The sequence below is a fragment of the Gymnoscopelus microlampas genome, assembly GCF_963454915.1.
Source record: "Gymnoscopelus microlampas genome assembly, chromosome: 2".
Classification (NCBI taxonomy): Eukaryota; Metazoa; Chordata; class Actinopteri; order Myctophiformes; family Myctophidae; genus Gymnoscopelus; species Gymnoscopelus microlampas.
The window spans coordinates 49329415-49336914 of NC_139939.1; the positions used below are offsets into that span (position 1 = coordinate 49329415).

At 44.1% G+C, this 7500-nt stretch overlaps 1 protein-coding gene across 1 annotated transcript in view; it reads right to left on the reverse strand.

The window, feature by feature from the left end:
* tll1 (tolloid-like 1) overlaps positions 1–7500 on the reverse strand; it is a 59529-nt gene that overhangs the window by 11635 nt on the left and 40394 nt on the right. The gene's annotated exons all lie outside the window — the stretch shown is intronic.

Genomic DNA, 7500 nt, shown 5'->3' on the forward strand with positions numbered 1-7500 from the left:
GAGTTAAATGAGAACTCTCTCTATCACACTAACATCTATATCTAGAGCAGACCCCCCCCCCTCACCCTTCAAAAAGCAGGATTACATTGATCGAGTAAGGGAGAGCAAAATAGTAAGACTGTCTGTTCCCATACTTCAGTGAGAATGGCAGACTGGCTGAACCGGAAGCAGGACAAAAAAAACGGGTTAGTTAAAGGCAGTGGTTCCCAACCTTTTTTCCTTGGAACCCCCCTTCTTACATCTGACAAAGTTGAGACCCCCCCCACACGTTTAAAATGTTGGACTATCTCCAGACAGACACAACCTCACGGCCCCTGTGATCTTTGTCGCTCCTCAAGGGGGGCCCGGAACGCAGGTTGGGAAACAGTGTGAGTTAACGAGTGATGTCACAGGTAATTGAATGAGCCAGTTAACGGTAGGCCCATCACAATTATTACATAAGCAACTAATCGCATTTTTTTTTTTTGCATAATCGTCATAACCGTTTCCATGTTGACAATGAATACAATGTCATGATTGTGACAACCCTGGTTGGCGGGTGAGTTACAGGGTGAGTTAATGGATGAGTTAACATTAGTTAACAGGCTGAGTTAATGGGTGAGTCAAGAAGTGAGTTAAAAGGCGTTTGGAAGAGTACAGAGGTTGCTATTCAACCATGTTTGTTGTGTTTATACGACACACAGTAGCTTATGGTTGTGGCTACTTTATGGTCAGAGCCTCTGTCCTCCCCCTCTCTGACCGTAACAGCTGTCCACTGATCAGCTGTTGTTTGCTCTGGCCAGAAAATCTCTCTCTCTCTCTCTCTCTCTCTCTCTCTCACTCACTCACGCACCCGCACCCGCACACACACACACACACACACACACACACACACACACACACACACACACACACACACACACACACACACACTCAACACATCCCTCTGTCCTTGGTGTTATGTGCTAGCACATATTCACTCCTCAGTTTATAGTCTTTCTTTGTTTATGTGTTCACTAATGCTTATTTGTCCTGTGTGTACTGTAGTGTCTACCCTGCCTTGCTGGCTTTGCTGCACTGGACTGGCTAGACACCTGTCACTCACTTGGGAGTGCTCTGGCTGCCCCTCCCTTTTCCCAGCTGTGCTTCATATGTGATTAGGGCGTAGGCTATAAGAGGAGCTGTTGCCTGCTCACATTATCTCCCCAGCACCCCAGCAGAGCACAACAGCAGAGTTGTTATCTTGCATTTGTTTAGTTGTAGTTCTTAATTTCAGTTCCAATGGGCTGGTTGTAAGTATTGTTTGTTTCTGGTTAGTTTAGCTTATTGTATGTTTTGGTAGTTTATGGGAGTCTGGTGAGACGACAGGCACATATTGCCTGGCTCACCAGACTCCCCACTTTTTGGCCAGCCCATTACTACTTTTGTTTGGTTAGGACATTTATTTAGGTCTTTGTTTTGGTTAATGTTTTATACCTTTATTGCCAGCTTCTACCTCTACCATCCTGGTATATTTAGTGACCTGGTTGCTCACATGAACCCATTGCACATGTTTATTTCTGAATATAAAATAATTTCGTTGCAATTGAGACCTGACTTTTGTCTTATGTTATGGTCACTGGTGTTCGAGCCAAGTGTAGTGGCCGTAACATAATTGGGGGCTCGTCCGGGATTTAATTGGGGGCTCGTCACAAAATTCATTTGGTTCACAAACATAATGCCAATAACTCCCCATTAGGTGAGTTAATTGGGGGCTCGTCACAAAATTCATTTGGTTCACAAACATAATTTAGGGATCCCATAATGTAACTTGGGGGCTTGTGCAAACACTTATGTGCACACACTCACCCTGTGAGTGTGTGCAGTTACCTGTGGAGTGGCATGGCTTTTGTTGTTTTTGCCAAGTGCCTACTTGAATGTTAAGGTTGACTGTTTTGGTGTGGGGGGGTAACCTAGTGGGCAAGTTCTTAAATTTGCAGTAACCTTTTTGTTGGAACCTTAATTTGGGTTGTAGGTTGGCTGTGTTGTTGAGGCTGGGTATTTATTTTGTTTTGGATTATGAAGTCCCATGGTTTAAACTTGAGGAGTTTGTGAGGGAACCTACCCTAGAAGCTTTCAGTCATTGTACCAAAGAGCATTTGAGGTCAATCGTAGATCACTATAAAATCACGGTAAATGTACTAGAGAAAAAGCCCATACTCAAACAGATGGTGTGGGTGGGCTTGAGTGATAAGGGGGTGCTTCCTGGTCCTTCCCGTCCAGAATCATCTAACTATGTGGTCGAACTGTCTGTGGAGAATCTTGTTCGGCTGAAGGAGATAGAGCTGGGAATGAAGCGTATCGAGTTGGAAGGGCTAAAAGTGAATGCTAATCTTGAGATGGTACAGATTAGGGAGGAGACAAAGAAGGCCATCCGCCTGCGTGAAATGGAGCTTGGTCAGGCACCTCCTCAAGCTAGTGATGGTAATGTGAGCGAAAATGTTCAATCTGATGTACACATGTCTGTTCCAACTGTTTTTGCCTCCTGTGTTGTCACCCGTTCTTTAGCTGAAAAGCTGGCAAGCCATAATGGTGAAATTGACTTGAGTGACAGTTTTATGGTAGAGCGGGATGAGGGTGGGACTGATGGTGCTGTTGTGGGTGGGACCGACGTGGTTTCAGTGGAGTCGCAGCAGGTCAGTGCCCCATGTGAGACAAAGGTGTCCCTGTCCGGTGAGTCAGGAGACGTGGCCCTGTCTAGAGAGAAGCTCATTGCAGAGCAGAGGAACGATGTGGAGGTGGCAGAGCTGCTTGACAGTGCTGTTACTGAGGAGATGGAGTCTATGTCAAAGGGGGACTTTCTAAGTGAAAACCTGCTTTTGCGTAAATGTTATCCACTCAAGGCATCTGGTCAGGATGACTGGAGCCTGGATAGGCAAATTGTAGTACCACGTCGGTATAGGTATGACATTCTGAATATGGCAAACATATGCCAAGTGGTTGGGAAACCAAACCAACCAATTGCTTCTGCCCTTTTGTTTCCAATTCCGGTGGGGGAGCAATTTGCGGGGGTCCAAATTACAGCGAAAGTAATTGTTAGGGTTCTCACTCGTTCTTTTCCAGCATTTGGCTTGCCAGTAATTCAGGAGGACCAGGAGTCCAACGTAAGGTCACGGGTGTTCGACCCAGGTGGTAAGGCAGTTGGATATCATGGTTAGTTGTGTGCGTTATCAGCCTGAAGTGGAGATACACTGGAGCGTGTTCACACATTTATACTAACTCTACAATGCTGTTTTGTTTTTGGTACATAGGATGTGAAACAGAAACGAAACAAACGATGAATGTGTTGGTAGAAGTATAATTTTGAAATTCATATTTTTGTTGTGGATTTTTTTTTTGTAGCAGATTTCTGTCTTATGTTTAGTATAAGAGTGTTCTTGAATGATGGGTTTCTGGCACTGGTGTGCAGTGTTGCCGGAGTCAGAACCCACCATTCAATAACTTAGGGTGGGGGTGTTATGTGCTAGCACATATTCACTCCTCAGTTTATAGTCTTTCTTTGTTTATGTGTTCACTAATGCTTATTTGTACTGTAGTGTCTACCCTGCCTTGCTGGCTTTGCTGCACTAGACTGGCTAGACACCTGTCACTCACCTGGGAGTGCTCTGGCTGCCCCTCCCTTTTCCCAGCTGTGCTTCATATGTGATTAGGGCGTAGGCTATAATAGGAGCTGTTGCCAGCTCACATTATCTCCCCAGCACCCCAGCAGAGCACAACAGCAGAGTTGTTCTCTTGCATTTGTTTAGTTGTAGTTCTTAATTTCAGTTCCAATGGGCTGGTTGTAAGTATTGTTTGTTATGATTTTCTGGTTAGTTTAGCTTATTGTATGTTTTGGTAGTCTATGGGAGTCTGGTGAGACGACGGGCACATATTGCCTGGCTCACCAGACTCCCCACTTTTTAGTTTGGCCAGCCCATTACTACTTTTGTTTGGTTAGGACATTTATTTAGGTCTTTGTTTTGGTTAATGTTTTATACCTCTACCCTCCTGGTATATTTAGTGACCTGGTTGCTCACATGAACCCATTGCACATGTTTATTTCTGAATATAAAATAAATTTCATTGCAATTGAGACCTGACTTTTGTCCTATTATTATGTTATGGTCACTGGTGTTCGAGCCAAGTGAAGTGGCCGTAACACTTGGTGTTTCGCCTTGATTGCGCTTAAACCCTAATCCTAACCTCACAAACACTATGCCTAACCCTAACCTTAACTCTAACCCTAACCTCACAGACATAATGCCTAAACCTAACCTCAAAACCCTGTCCGCCTGGGCAAAACACCTGGGAAAGACATCCTCCCGCCACTCCTCGATTGTGGTGTGCTGGTGGCGATTTTAATCCCAGGCCAGGAAGGAAGTGGCCCAGAAAATGTGTCTGTGCGGTTCAGCTACTTTTATGTTCTTTATCATCTCACCTGCAGTGGTGGAAAAAGTACTCAAATTCTTTACTTAAGTAAAAGTACTAATACTGCAATATAAAAATACTCTGTTACAAGTAAAAGTCCAGAATAAAAATTGTACTTGAGTAAAAGTACAAAAGTGTTGGCATCAAAATGTACTTAAAGTACCACAAGTAAAAGTACTAAATATTTGAAAATAGCCACTCTACAAGCTCACAACGCGTCGCATCGCAACGCGTTGTGAGCTTGTAGATCTGCTATTTTCAAATAGCCTATGTATAAAATAAAGCTAAAGTGGTTACTGTAGGTTTCATTATATCATAGTTTATATCTGAAAAGTAAGTAGTAACTAAAGTTTTCAAGTAATTGTAGTGGAGTAAAAGTACAATATTTGCCTCTGAGATGTAGTGGAGTAGAAGTAAAAGTATTGGAAATACTCAAGTAAAGTACAAATACCTCAAAATTGTACTTAAGTACAGTACTTAAGTAAATGTACTTAGATACTTTCCACCACTGGAAGGAAGTGGCCCAGAAAATGTGTTTGTGCGGGTCGGCTACTTTTATGTTCATTATCGTCTCACCTGAGATGAATGAATTGTTTGTTTCTGAGATCTAATCTGCAATCCGTGTTTCTGGTGAACCGTCGAGACGGATGAGAGGGGGGCGGACAAAGACTGGTGTGAAAATGAGTCTGTGTGTATGTGTGAGAGGTGAGATTAGACAGACGCCTCAGTTCACCTCCAGAATCAAAGTAGATCTGCTTTTAATGAAAACTCTAAATCCAATCCCCCCCTCTCTCTCTCTCTCCCTCTCTTTCTCTCTTCAGCATCTCTCAGTTTCTGTTCTCTGTCATCTCTCTTTGGTCTGACACGTGTGTGTGTGTGTGTGTGTGTGTGTGTGTGTGTGTGTGTGTGTGTGTGTGTGTGTGTGTGCTTCAGCTGTAGATGCCAGTAGTTTGCAGGGATAGAAGTCTTTTGGCCAACATCCAGTTACATTAGGGAGGTCCCTTTGGCCTCCCACACACTACAAGTGTGTGTCTTTGACCTGAACAAAGCCACTAATTTGTCTACCGTGATCACAGTGTAAATCTTGTTAGTGTGTGCTAGGAGCGACACTGAGCCCGTCATAACTCTGTAATACCATATCAGACACCATCATAAATACACAACGTTGCTGTCCGGCAGAAACCAGCTAACTCCATTTTGACCCTTTTGCATTTTTTTTCCATAAATCAGGGCCATTGAACACGCTTTAAGTCTGTGTTGGTAAAAAAAATATTGAGCCAATGAAAAGCATTAAAAAGCGCTTCTGACAGAACCAGCTAACTCCATTGGATCCTCAAACTTTCTGCTAAACCAGCTAACTCCACCTGAGTTAGCTGGTTTTGCTGACTCCAGGCTCCACTCCCTTTTGACCTACAACCTCATTGTGAGCTTGGAGGTCCATTCAGCTGTTCTTATCAATGATGAACAATATCTCCTAACTTTTTTTTCATTTCCTGAAAAATGATCATTTTGGAGTTCGCTGGTTCCTGCCGGACAGCAGAGGCATGCAGAACGTACAGCTTCGTCTCACCATACTTGTGAAGGCTTTGCATTCATTCCCAAACCCCTAAACTTAACTCTCACCACTAAGTTTTACCTCTCGGTCCTAAACCCAAACACTGAAATAGCACTTTGAAACGTGTAATATCAGTGCGGTAACATTTAAGCACCGACAGAAAAAAAGAACGCAACAAAAATAAGAGTGAATGTCCTCTTGGGGCGGAGGAATGATGGGTGGAATCCTCTCACAACCCTCTCATATCATTCATCTTTTCATTACGATATTAGTATCAGAGTAGAGAGCTGTCTGTCGTCAGTAGACAGCTCTACTCTCACTGAAGTCATGTCAGCTAGCAGCTAGCCAACATGGTACAAGGAGGTCGTTGCCCTTTTGTTTTGTCATTTCCCTTTAAGTGGTTGTGACAGAAAAAAAAAAGGCAAAGGGAAATCTGACTCCCGGTCTGTGCTTGATGACAGATTTGTACAAGAGCTCTTAGCTGACGACGAGACGCAACAAATTCTTCCCTGCAATGGCAAGTGGAGGTCAAATTTGTTGTCTTTTTTGTTTAAAGGGGTAACCCTTGTTGCCCCCTTTGTTTCCCAGAGGGAAGAGAATGGATGTAACACCTGTCGCTACACGCACACATAAACCTAAAACAGGACCCATCCATCCGTTTCTCCTCGGGTTAGGGTTAGATCACAGCCAATCGAGGGGACGGGGGGTGCCATATTCAAGGTCATGTTACCTACGACCTTTCCCGAGGTCGGCAGCTTGTTGCCGCGGGTGCGAGTGAGCGCCCGGCCGCGCTTTATGTCCTGGCACGACTCAAACACAAAGACGCGCTCTTTGCAGGTTGCCAACCTGTCTGAGAGAGAGAGAGAGCACCAGGGACAGGGTGGGTGGAGGATGGGTGCCTGAGAGGGACAAATGAGTTCAAACAGGGCCAGGAAACACAGGCAAACAGACAGAGAGACAGACAGACAGACAGACATATCCATAAACCCGAATGACAGGTAGGCAGGCAGGCAGGCAGAGAGATACATTGATACATTGACACAGGCGGATACATAAAGCTCTCTGTGTATAGACCGGTTTTGCGTGATGTCACAAATAACGTGAGCCTATAGCGTCAAGGACGAGCGAGTTTACAAAGAAGAGTGAGGAAAAGAAGATGAATTCCTGTGCTTGCTTTATCAGGTTGATGTTCATTGAGCCATTCGTTTTTAGTGATTTCTATAAGAATCACAATCATCTATTAGACCCATTTGATTATACCTTTCCAAATATCATGGAAGAAAACATCGATTTGGAGATAAGAGCTATGTTTCTTTTCCTCCAGTAACTGACGCCATCCATCTTTATGTGTTTGGATCAAGGACGCTTGTCTCCTTGTCTACCAGAATGAAACGCTTGAGTTTTGATGACATTGCTGCAAGGGATCTAGAGAGCTGGAATCAACAACAACACGCAGACAGACGTGTTCAAAACACACACACACACACACACACACACACACACACACACACACACACACA